Genomic DNA, 13,181 nt, shown 5'->3' with positions numbered 1-13,181 from the left:
CCTTGTTGCATTGTTTAGAATGCTCGTCTTTTTTTTTTTTTTTAATACATTTTATTGATTTTTTACACAGAGGAAGAGAGAGGGATAGAGAGTTAGAAACATCGATGAGAGAGAAACATCGATCAACTGCCTCTTGCACACCCCCTACTGGGAATGTGCCCGCAACCAAGGTACATGCCCTTGACCGGAATCGAACCTGGGACCCTTGAGTCCGCAGGCCGACGCTCTATCCACTGAGCCAAACCGGATTCGGCAGAATGCTCGTCTTTTTACAACTTGGAATAAGCCAAGTGTTTTGTTGACTTGGTTTTGTAGTTCTTTTTTGCCCAGTTTGTGTTTTTTCTTTCATAAGAATTTGCTTTATTATTCTGATTCATAACTTACATATACATTGCCTATAGTCTTTGTAGCAATAATTACATTAGAAAATAAACAGCTTAAGAAGAAACACACACACAAAAGTGAATAAATATTTGCCGAGGTAAGTGTAAATGTTAGCACGGTGTTGCTCCAAGCAGGAGGTGATTTAGGTCCAGCACCTCATGCAATCCATCACCTGCCTCTCGGCCCACACTCAGACAGTGTCCCCTCCATACCTCCCAGCTGGGCAAGTTCAAGAATTTCAAAAACTGTACATCTGCTAGCTGCTATCCTATATAATCCTCTTATCTAATAAAAGAGTAATATGCAAATTGACCGTCACTCCAACACACAACACAGCCGCCCCCATGTGGTCAAAGATGGCTGCTCCTATGTGGACACAAGATGGCCACCACAAGATGGCTGGCAGGGTAGGGAAGTTGGGGTTGATCAGGCCTACAGGGGAGGACATTTAGGGGTGACCAGGCCAGCAGGGGAGGACAGTTGGGGGCAACCCGGCCTGCAAGGGAGGACAGTTAGGGGCTACCAGACCAGCAGGGGAGGGCAGTTAGGGGCAATCTGGCTGGCAGGGGAGTGGTTAGGGGGTGATCAGGCAGGCGAGTGGTTGGGAGCCAGCAGTCCTGGATTGTGAGAGGGATGTCCCAGATTGGAGAGGGTGCAGGCTGGGCTGAGGGACACCTCCTCCCTCCCCCCATGCACGAATTTCGTGCACCGGGCCTCTAGTGCTATCTAATAAAAGAGTAACATGTAAATTGACCGTCACTCCAACACAAGATGGCTGCCCCATGTGGTCAAAGATGGCCGCCACAAGATGGCCAGCAGGGGAGGGCAGTTGGGAGGGACCAGGCCTGCAAGGGAGGGCAATTGTGGGCGATCAGGCCAGCAGGGAAGGGCAGTTGGGAGGGACCAGCCTGCAAGGGAAGGAAGTTGGGGGCAATCAAGCCTGCAGGGGAGGGCAGTTAGGGGTGACCAGGCCGGCAGAGGAGGGAAGTTGGGGGCGACTGGGCCTGCAGGGAAAGGCAGTTAGGGGGGGACCCAGGCCTGCAGGGGAGAGCAGTTGGGGGGGACCAGGCCTGCAGGGGAGAGCAGTTGCGGGGGACCAGGCCTGCAGGGGAGGGTAGTTGCGGGGGACCAGATCTGCAAGGGAGGGCAGTTAGGCATCAATCAGGCTGGCAGGGGAGTGGTTAGGGGGTGATCAGGCTGGCAGGCAGAAGCAGTTAGGGGCAATCCTTAAGAGGCAGGTGAGCAGTTGGGAGCCAGCAGTCCTGGATGTCCGAATGCCCGTTAAGGCCCAATCCTACTGGGATCGGGCCTAAACAGGCATTTGGACATCCCTCGAGGGGTCCCAGATTGGAGAGGGTGCCGGCTGGGCTGAGGGACATCCCCCCCGTGCACGAATTTCGTGCACCGGGCCTCTAGTCCTATCTAATAAAAGAGTAATATGCAAATTGACCATCACTCCAACACACAAGATGGCTGCCCCCATGTGGACACAAGATGGCTGCGACAAGATGGCCAGCAGGGAAGGGCAGTTGGGAGGGACCAGGTCTGCAAGGGAGGGCAGTTGTGGGCGATCAGGCCAGCAGGGAAGGGCAGTTGGGAGGGACTAGGCGTGCAAGGGAGGGCAGTTGGGGGCAATCAAGCCTGCAAGGGAGGGCAGTTAGGGGTGACCAGGCCAGCAGAGGAGGGACGTTGGGGGCAACCGGGCCTGAAGGGGAGGGCAGTTGGGAGGGACCAAGGCCTGCAGGGGAGAGCAGTTGAGGGGGACCAGGCCTGCAGGGGAGGGCAGTTAGGGGCAATCGGGCTGGCAGGGGAGCAGTTAGGCATCAATAAGGCTGTCAGGGGAGTGGTTAGGGGGTGATCAGGCTGGCAGGCAGAAGCGGTTAGGGGCAATCAGGAAGGCAAGCAAGCAAGCAGTTGGGAGCCAGCAGTCCTGGATTGTGAGAGGGATGTCAGACTGCCCGTTTAGTCCCAATCCTACCTGGATCGGGTCTAAACAGACAGTCGGACATCCCTCGAGTGGTCCCAGATTGGAGAGGGTGCAGGCTGGGCTGAGGGACACACACCCCCGTGCACGAATTTCATGCACCAGGCCTCTAGTTATTTAATAAAATGCAAATGTTCATCTAACACAGGTTCAAGAAACAGTTGTTTCTCATTCAGTCCACTTTGACCTGGGAAATAATCATGGCAAAAATACTCAATGGGTGACCTTAGGCAAACAGCCATTGCGCCTTTTTTTTTTTTGCCGGGGGTGGGGGTGGGGTTATCGTTACCCAAGGATTTTTGTCCATTTATTTATTTATTTTTAAAACATCTTTATTGATTTCAAAGAGGAAGGGAGAGGGAAAGAGAGATAGAAACATCAATGATGAGAGAGAATCATTGATTGGCTGCCTCCTGCATGTCCCCTACTGGGGATCAAGCTCGCAACCCAGGCATGTGTCCTTGACCGGAATCAAACCTAGGACCCTTCAGTCCACAGGCTGACGCTGTATTCACTGAGCCAAACCAGCTAGGGCTCCATTGATTTTTAGAGACAGTGGAAGAGAGGAGGAGAGACAGAGAGAGGAAAACATTGATGTGAGAGAGACACATTGATTGGTTGCCTCCCATACACTCCCCAACCTGAGCTGGGGATCGAGCTTGCAACCGAAGTACATGCCCTTGACCGGAATTGAATCTGAGACCCTTCAGTCTGCTCTAACCACTGAACAAAACAGGCTAGGGCTGTGCTTTTCTTTCTTTTTTTCCTTATTTTATTTTTTAATACTTCAAGAAAAAAAGATTTTAAATACCGTATTTTCTGGCGTATAAGATGACTGGGCGTATAGAAGATTTTCCTGGGTTAAAAAGTTGTCTTATATGCTGGAAAATACTGTATAATAATACTAGAGGCCTGGTGCACGAATTCGTGCACAGGTGGGGTCTGGCCCACCCTGATTGGGGGGTGGGGCTGGCTGGGGGGAGGGGCCATGGGCGGTTGGCCGGCCGGCCCCACCCCCTGGTTGAACTCCCAGTCAAGGGGATAATTTGCATATTAGCCTTTTATTATATAGGATTACCAAAACTGTACTAACATAGTAAATATCACAAAAGTTGTAGGAATTATTAGAAATCTGCAAATAACAGGATTACTTCTATTCTAAAAATTCCGCCCTTCCCCCTCCCCCCGGCTCTATTTTGGTCCATCAGTTTATGTTCATTATATTCTACAAATGAGTGAGATCATGTGATACTTATTTTTCTCTGACTGGCTTATTTTGCTTAGCATAATGCTCTCCAGGTCCATCCATGCTGTTGCAAATGGTAAGAGTTCCTTCTTTTTTACAGCAGCGTAGTATTTTATTGTATAGATGTACTATAGTTTTTTAATCCACTCTGCTGATGGGCACTTAGGCTGATTCCAAATCTTAGCTATTGTAAATTATGTTGCTATAAAAATAGGGATGCATATATCCTTTCTGATTGGTGTTTCTGATTTCTTGGGATATATTCCTAGAAGTGGGATTACTGGGTCAAATAGGACCTCCATTTTTAATTTTTTGAGGAAACTCCATACTGTTTTCCACAGTGGTTGCACTAGTCTGCATTCCTACCAGTAGTGCAAGAGAGTTTCTTTATCTCCACATCCTCTCCAGCACTTCTCTTTGGTTGATTTGTTGATGACAGCTATTCTGACAGGTGTGAGATGGTACCTCATTGTCGGTTTTTAACTGCGTCCAGCATGGCCAGGGATGAACCTGAGGAGGGGTGGTGAAGGATTAAAGAAAACAGACAAGAGAATACAGTTGGGGTCAGGTGGGACACTGTTCTCAGATGGAGAGACTCTTATTTTATAGTCCTATCCCATGAGGCAAGGCAAGGGCGTGGAGGGCTTTGCCTTCCAAGCTGGGACTTGCACGTGGCTTTGCCATGAGAGGACCATGCCCTCTTATTAGTCTGAGGCTTGAACCTGTCTAAATGCTGTAGCCGCTCTCCACACCAAATAAGAAGTTAGGACTACTTATCAAAATAAATAGTATTTTTATTTTTTTCTTCTAGTAGTTCTAAAATTGGATTTACTCTGTAAAGTCTTCTGTGGCTTTATTCTGGTTTAGTTTGGAGACCAAGTTTCTACTCTTAAATCATCCTGAAATCACTTGGTAGCAGGTACTACTCTATATCTGGAGGAGACTTTTGATTTTGTTTTCATGCAGACTTTGGGATCCTGGATAAATATATTATCATTCAACCTATTTCTGAAAGGACTGATCAATATTTCAGAATATCATGATATCATGGGGAGTTAATTACTTTCATCCTACATTTTTTATGGCATATGATATAAATATAGAATACTGTTAAATAGGTATTATCTTGTGATGTAACCAGTTTGTTTATATCCCTGAAGGAATAAGAAATCCTGGAGATCAAAGATTTATTCTTAAAAATTTTAAATTAGTTTTTTAACTATTCACTCTTTTTTAAAAAAATATATTTTATTGATTTTTTACAGAGAGGAAGAGAGAGGGACAGAGAGCCAGAAACATCGATGAGAGAGAAACATCGATCAGCTGCCTCTTGCACACCCCCCACTGGGGATGTGCCCGCAACCAAGGTACATGCCCTTGACCGGAATCGAACCCGGGACCCCCGAGTCCGCAGGCCGACGCTCCATCCACTGAGCCAAACCGGCTTCGGCCACTCTTTTATTTATATACAGATGATTATTACGTATTGGCAGTTTTTATTTGAGAGAGGAGAATGCAAAGATAATGAAGATTTTGAGTTTTGAATTAGGAAATTTGTGATGTCTCTAACAGAAACAGGAAATTAGAAGAGGAAATCCTAGTGGTGCTGAGGAAGGGAGATGTTTGGAGATGCCAGTTTGAAGTGTCTCTTGTTTTGAGTTCAGTGTATTTAAAAGGAAAGTTTAATGAAAATGTCAAGATTTGTAGGATTCCAAGCGAATACCTGGAGAAGAAATGCTTATTTATTTTATTTTTTGAATCCTCACCTGAGGATATGATTTTACTGATTTTAGAGAGGAAGGAATAGAGAGAAACCCCAATGTGAGAGAGAAACATTGAGTGTTTGCCTCCCATACACACCCTGATCAGGGATTGAACTCACAACGTAGGTATGTGCCCTGACCAGGAATCAAATCCACAACCTTTTTGATGTACAGGACAATGCTCCAATCAACTAAGCCATTTGGCCAGGGTGCTATTTTTTTTTTTTAAGTTAAAATAGTTTTTAAAATTGCAGTTGACATACAATAATATATTAGTTTCATGTGTACAATATAGTGATTAGACATTATGTAACTTATGAAGTGATCACCTTGATAAATCTGACACCATACATAGTTATTACAATATTATTGACTATATTCCCTAAGCTGTACTTTACATTCCCATGACTGTTTTTAATAACTCGCAATTTGCACATTTTAATCCCTTCCCATTTTCTACCCATCCCTTCAACCCCCTTCCCATCTGGCAGCCATCAAAATGTTCTCTGTAGCCCTACTCAGTTTGCTTAGTGGTTAGAGCATCTGCCCACAGACTGAAGGGTTTTGGGTTCATTTCTGGTCAGGGGTACGTACCTTGGTTGCAGGCTCGATTCCCAGCCCCCATCAGGGTGTGTGTGGGAGACAGCCAATTGATGTCTCTCTCACATTGATGTCTCTCTCTCTCTCTGTCTCACCTCCTCCCTTCTACTCTTCCTAAAAAAAAAAAAATCAATGGAAAAGTATCTCTAGATGAGGATTAACAATAACAAAACAAAAAGGTTCTCTATATCTATAAGTTTCAGTTTTATTTGTTCAATTATATTTTTAGATTGTACATATAAATGAAATCATACGGTATTTGTCTTACTCTTATTTCACTTAGCATAATATCCTCTATGTCTGTTCATGTTGTCACAAATGGCAAGATTTCATTCTTTTTTTATGGATGAACTAGAGGCCCGGTGCACTAAATTCATCCACAGGTAGGGTCCCTAGGCATGGCCGGCAATCAGGGCCAATCGGGGCCTTCCTTCCCCTGGCTGCTGGCCACCAGCCGGGGCCTTCCTTTGTTTTGCGCCGCCCCCTGGTGGTCAGCGCACATCATAGTGAGCGGTCGAACTCCCGGTTGGTCGAACTCGCGAGGGGACAATTTGCATATTAGTCTTTTATTATATAGGGTAATATTCCATTGTATATAGTATGTACCATACATACGATGTTGTATGTATCTATTCATCTATCAGTGGGCACTTAGGTTGCTTCCATATTTTGGCTATTGTAAATAATGCTGCAATGAACATAGGGATGCATATGTCTTTTCCAATTAGTGTTTTGGATTTCTTCAGGTAAATACCCAGAAGTGGAATTGCTAAGTCCTTCTTCATCTCCTGCTATAGCCTTCGTTTTAAAGTCTATTTTGTCTGAAGAAAGTATTGCAACCCCAGCTTTTTTCCATTTTTATAATACTGGTTTGGTAATGATGAACTCCTTTAGCTTTTTCTTGTCTGGGAAACCCTTTACCTCTCCTTTAAGTCTAAATGACAATTTTGCTGGGTAATCTTGTTTTTAGGTCCTTGCTGTTCATAATTTTGAATACTTATTGCAATCCCTTCTGGCCTGCAAAGTTTCTGTTGAGAAATCAGCTGACAGTCTTATAGGAGCTTCCTTCTAGGTAACTAACTGCTTTTATCTTGCTGCTTTTAAGATTCTCTTTATCTTTAACCTTTTGCATTTTAATTATGATGCATCTTGGTGTGGGCCTCTTTGGCTTCATTTTGTTTGGGACTTTCTGTGCTTTCTGGACTTGTCTATTTCCTTTACCGTGTTAGGGAAGTTGTCAGTCATTATTTCTTCAAATAAGTTTTCAATTCCTTGTTCTATCTCTTCTCCTTCAGGAACCCCTATGATCTGAATGTTGGAGTGCTTTATGTTGTCCCGGAGTTCCCTTAATTATCCTCTTAAAAAAAATTTTTTTTTTCTGTTCTGAGTGGATATTTACCACTACTTTGTCTTTCTAATTGCCATTCCTCCTACCAGTCTCAACGTGGCTTGTTCTGTATATTTCTTAATTTTAGGACTTCTGTTCAGCTAATCTCAGGCAGTTCTCAAGGATGGTTGTTTTGTAGTTTAGTTATAATTTTGATATGGTCATGGGAGGAGGCCAGCACAGCATTTACCTGCTCCACCATCTTGACTGAAAGTCCCCTGGAGAAGTGTTTAAGTTGTAGTCAACAAAATGTAAAGATTTTTCTTTAAAATGTTTGCCCTGTAGTTGGAATTTATAACATTGTTCAAATTCTCTCTTGCATGTATAATTTTTAGGCTTCTGTTGCATAGGTAAGTTTAACTTTCTCTTTCTGAGAGAATGGATGATACTATATAAATTCAAATGCTGAAGAATATTTTCTGAGTATCAGTACTATCCTTCAGAATTTAAAATGTAATTGGCTGGCTGTGTGCTGAGGTCGTAGCTCAGGAAAAGAGTGTTGTCATAACTGTTACTCTTTTAAGTAGCCACCATTTTTCTGCTTATGATCTTATATTTGAAGTGCTTGGTTCCCTCTGCTCTTAATTATTTTTTTTTACTACAGTAAAATATGTATAACAAAAATTGACATTTTAACCATTCTAAGTGTATAATTCAGTAGTATGAATTACATTCATAGTGTTGTACAACCATAATTACTATTTCCAAAACTTTTTTATCACCCCAAACAGAAACTCTGGACCTGTTAAGTAATAGCTCTCATTCTTCTCTCCCCCACCCCTTGGAAACCTCTAATCTACTTTCTCTTAATGCATTTGCCTATTTGTTATTTCATATAAGTGGAATCATATAATATTTGTCTGTTTGTGTCTGGCTTCTTTCACTTAGCATAAGATTTTTTAAAATATATTTTACTGATTTTTTTTTACAGAGAAGAAGGGAGAGGGATAGAGAGTAAGAAACATCGATGAGAGAGAAACATCGATCAGCTGCCTCCTGCACACCCTCTACTGGGGATGTGCCCACAACCAAGGTACATGCCCTTGACTGGAATCGAACCTGGGACCCTTCAGTCCACAGGCTGATGCTCTGTCCGCTGAGCCAAACTGGTTAGTGCTAGCATAACATTTTCTAGGTTCATCCATGTTGTAGTAGGTGTCAGAACTTCATTCCTTTTTATAGCTAAAGTAGAGGCCCAGTGCATGAATTCGTGCACCAGTGGGGTCCCTCGGCCTGACCTGCAGGATAGGGTTGAAACCACTCTTGACATCCCCTGAGGGGTCCTGATTGCAAGAGGGCGCAGGCCAGGTTGAGGGACCCCACTGGTGCACAATTGGAGCCGGGGAGGGACATGGGAGGTTGGCCAGCCGGGGAGAGACCGCGGGAGGGCTCCAGCATGTGTCCAGTCTGTCTAGCTCAGTCTGGATCGGCCGGACCCCAGCAGCAAGCTCACCTACCGGTCAGAGCATCTTCCCCTTGGTGGTCAGTGCACGTCATAGTGACTGGTCGACTGGGTGACTATCTTCCCTCTGGTGGTCAGTGCACATCATAGCAGCTGGTCAACCAGTCAACTGTCTGCCCCCTGGTGGTCAGTGCACATCATAGTGAGTGGTTGAGTGGCCTTAGCATATCATTAGCATATTATGCTTTCATTGGTTGAACAGATGACTGGATGACCAGACACAGCATATTAGGCTTTTATTATATAGGAGTAGGCGCCCAGTGCACGAATTCGTGCCCCTTGAAAGGAACTGTGGGCTGCGAGGCTGCAGTGGGCACAAGGGTGGGCCTTGGGCCATCCTTCTTGCCGCTGCCTGGACCCTCCCGCTGCGGCCCCTAGTCCCCTTTCTGCCAGCAGCCCCACTCCAGCTGCAGCCACTCCCATGTGCTGACAGCGCTGGCCCGCTTGCATCCGCTGACAGCGCGGAGCGATTTGGGCCAGCGCCAACAGCAGGTGCAAGTGGGGCTGGAACCGGCAGTGGGTGCGAGCAGTGGCTCCGGCACTGGTAGTGGGTTTGAGCGGGGCTATCACTGGCAGCGGGTGTGAGCAGTGGCTGCTGGCCCCAATCGCCCCTCAGGAGCAGGGGGAGGTGGAAAAGCCCTGAGGGGCGATTGGGGCTGGCATTGTGGGGCCGGTGCCAGCAGCGGGTCTGAGTGGGGCCAGCACTGGCAGCAGATGCAAGCGCTAGGCGGGACCACGGCCCGCGAGAGCAAAGAATTTTCAGTAACTACCAGAGGCTTGCCCCCGTGACAGCAACTGGCGCCGCACCTTGGTCTGGCACCCCTACTCACCTGCTCCACTATCCTGCTGCGGCCGATGCCCATCATATCCTGCGCGCACCCCCTGGTGGTTAGCACACATCATAGTGACTGGTTGTTCGGTTCTGCATTTCGGTCTATTTGAAAATTAGGGTTTTATATATAGAGATAATATTCCATCATATCTACATGTATATTATTTTGTTTACATATCATTTTGTTTATTTTGTTTGTTTTCACCTCTGGCTGTTGTGAATAATGCTGCAGTGAACACTGGCATAGAAATATCTCTTTGAATCCCTGTTTTCAATTCTTGTGGATGTGTATTTAGGACTGGGATTGACTTGGTCCCTTTTAACCATATACTCATACATGTAATAGTAAGTGGCTGTTCTTGATTACACTTGGAAAACACAACTGGTATTTGAGTTCTTCATAGGTAGAAAGTGCATAAATAGACTTTGTATACTTACTTTATGGATTAGCTCCTTAGTCACTGCCCTCCCATACATTTACACAGAAATATACACTAATTTTTGGAGTCTGACTTTCCTTCTTTTGTTGTTGCTGATTTTATTCCTTTTTTTAAAAAATATTTTATTGATTTTTTACAGAGAGGAAGGGAGAGGAATAGAGAGCCAGAAACATCAATGAGAGAGAAACATCGACCAGCTGCCTCCTGCACACCCCTCACCGGGGATGTGCCCGCAACCAATGTACATGCCCTTGACCGGAATCGAACCCGGGACCCCTCAGTCCGCAGACCGATGCTCTATCCACTGAGCCAAACCGGTCTTGGCTGATGTTATTCCTTGCTTTATGCATGAGGTATCATTGTAATATTTCAATCTTTCTCATATTTTTCATTTTCAATTTAACATATTTGAAGCAGTAGCTATTTTTCAGTTGATAACAAGAAAAGGAAAATATGTTTTCACGTCTCTTCCCTCAAACTCCAGTATAAACTGTGACAAATAGCATTGATCCTTGCAATTAGTCTTTTGCAATAAGTGCCTCCCACAATCAATATGTGTTTGGATGTAGGGATAGTTTATGACCTTAGGTTTTCATTATATTTGCTCATTGGGGCACTATTAACCTCCTCCCAGTTGATAGTGTTTTCTTAATCTAAAGGACTTTCACTTTTAATAAACGGCTTGTGACTTGTGACGAATGAGAGGCATTGATAGCAACAGCTTTCCCCATGTAATGAATATTATAGTTAAGTCAAACCCCAAACAATGAAGAATGAAGTCATGCACTACCTGATCTAATTTTGTATAACACTCAAATGGTTTCATTGTACACAATGGGCCTTTTGACACTTGTGTAATAATTTTTTTAATAAGAGGCCTGGTGCACAAAAATCATGCACTGGGAGTGGTCCCACAGTCCGGCTTATGCCCTCTCGCAGTCCAGGACCCCTCAGGGATCAGTCCTAAGCCAGCAGGCAAACATCCCTCTCACAGTCCGGGGTTCTCGCAGTCTGGGACCGCTCACTCCTTACCACCCACCTGCAGCGGAGCCTCTCTCGCCACTGCCGCTATGCTTGCCAGCCATGAGCCCGGCTTCTGGCTGAGTGGTGTTCCCCCTGTGGGAGCTCACTGACCACCAGGGGGCAGCTCCTGCGTTGAGCGTCTGCCCCCTGGTGGTCAGAGCACATCATAGCAACTGGTTGTTTCGCTGTTTAGTCGATTTGCATATTAGGGTTTTATTATATAGGATTTTTGTTGATTTCAGAGAGGCAGGGAGATAGAAAAACCAATGATGAGAGAGAATCTCTGGTCAGCTGCCTCCTGCACGCCCCCCATTAGGAATCAAGCCTGCAACCCAGGCATGTGCCCTTGACTAGAATCTAACCCAGGACCCTTTCGTCCACAGGCCAACGTTCTATCCACTAAGGCAAGCCTGCCAGGGCTGTCTAATGATGTTTTGATTAAAATGTGATGAAGTACAGAAATAAATGATCTGTTTATAGGAAAGAATTTTATATTTATTGGTAACCACCAATGCATCAATCTAATTCCTTTATTGGGAATTAGAGTATTTGGTCTTAGCGGTGGAGAGACCTAAAAGATATAACCATCCTTCTGATCTGTGAATTAGATTTGGGCTTAGCCCTTGGAGTAAGAATCCTCCTCTCACCAGCATGAGACAATTCATGTTGGGAAGTTCTTCCTATTCAGTCTCTTCTCTTGTAGTTTCCAGGTCTCAGCATAGCTCCTTGGCAATGATCTAATAAAAGTTGATTTTTTAAAAAATACTTATTAATTTTAGAGAGAGGAGAGAGTGATCGATTTTGTTATTCGACTTATTTATGCATTCATTGGTTGCTTCTTGTATATGCTCTGACTAGGGATCAAACCTGCAGCCTTGGCATATTGTAGTGACATTCTAATCAATTGATCTACCTGGCTAAGGCTAAAAGTTGATTTTTAATAAACCTTTTATTTAGTTGATGTTTGAAAAATATTTGTTATAAAAAATTTCAGTGATTTTCAAATCTGTTCTAGTTGTTGGTCTTGTCTCTTTCTACCAAATATCTCTTCAGTACTTAACTAATGATTGGAAACATTTTTTCTTTATGTTGCATGAAAGAAGTTGCTATTCTGTTAATATACATATTTTCACTCTATATCTTTCTTGATTTAGTATTTAATTTCACTGTTAGGTTTATTATTCAGTTATTAACTGGTGTCTATAATCTTAAGTCTGATGATTCTTTTATTCCTACTCTTTCCTAAATATATCTGACTTTTATTTAAAGTATTTAAATTTATTTTCTCTCATAAGAACAAAGAGGACATTGTGTGAGTTGCAGTTTTTCTGATATTATTTTCATTAAGTAAGATTTTGTGACTGTAACAGAAAAAATGAAAAGCTTCAAATGGTGGGACATGATATTTTCAGAGACGTTAAAAGTCCATATTGTTTTTAATTTTTAAGAGTTAATATCTTTGCAATAATATATACTTCCTAAAATAAGAAGTATCTAAGCTATGTTAATAGAAATATACATAAACTGCAAAAAAGCCGAACATAAAATATTACGCAAATACTGTATATAACTTACTGTAGCACAGTCTCTAAGATGGCCCCCAATGATCCTCACCTCCTTATATTCATACCCTTGTGTAGTCCCCTCACATATTTCATCAGGTTTGATCTGTATGACCAATGGAATATGGGGGGGAATGATAGTGTATAAATAAGGCCAAGTCTTAAAAAAACATTGCTCCTTCTGCCTTGCTCTCTCTTGAATTGCCCACTCTGGAGGAAGCCAGCCACCAACCATGTTGTGAAGATATTCAAGGCCCTATGGAGAGTCTGCATGAGAAACAGCTGAGGCTTCCATTCAACATCCAGCCATCAGCTTGTCAACCATTAAGTGAGCCATCTTGGAGGTGGGTCCTCAGCCTCAGTGAAGCCTTCAGATGATTGCAACCCCAGTATCAGAAGAGACTCTAAACCAGAATTGTCTAATTAAGCCACTCCCAAATTTCTGAACTACAGGAATTGTGAGATAATAAATATTTATTGTTTTAAGCACTAAGTTTT

At 43.9% G+C, this 13,181-nt stretch overlaps 1 protein-coding gene across 7 annotated transcripts in view; it reads left to right on the top strand.

The window, feature by feature from the left end:
• Window positions 1–13,181, top strand: part of ENTPD5 (ectonucleoside triphosphate diphosphohydrolase 5 (inactive)) — a 49,913-nt gene that overhangs the window by 1,874 nt on the left and 34,858 nt on the right. For 3 of the 7 annotated variants that reach the window (XM_079769887.1, XM_079769886.1, XM_079769882.1), the window contains exon 1: window positions 11,227–13,027. The exons of 3 other annotated variants lie outside the window; for them this stretch is intronic. The gene's annotated coding sequence lies outside the window, so the exon portion shown is untranslated. Of the gene's footprint in view, window positions 1–11,226; window positions 13,028–13,181 lie in introns of those variants that run through there. One more of the 7 variants, XM_079769883.1, reaches the window with a different exon arrangement.

The sequence above is a fragment of the Cnephaeus nilssonii genome, assembly GCF_951640355.1.
Source record: "Cnephaeus nilssonii genome assembly, chromosome: 4".
Taxonomy (NCBI): domain Eukaryota; kingdom Metazoa; phylum Chordata; class Mammalia; order Chiroptera; family Vespertilionidae; genus Cnephaeus; species Cnephaeus nilssonii.
Note: the sequence above shows the minus strand (reverse complement) of the source record. Positions and strands in the feature narration are given on the sequence as shown.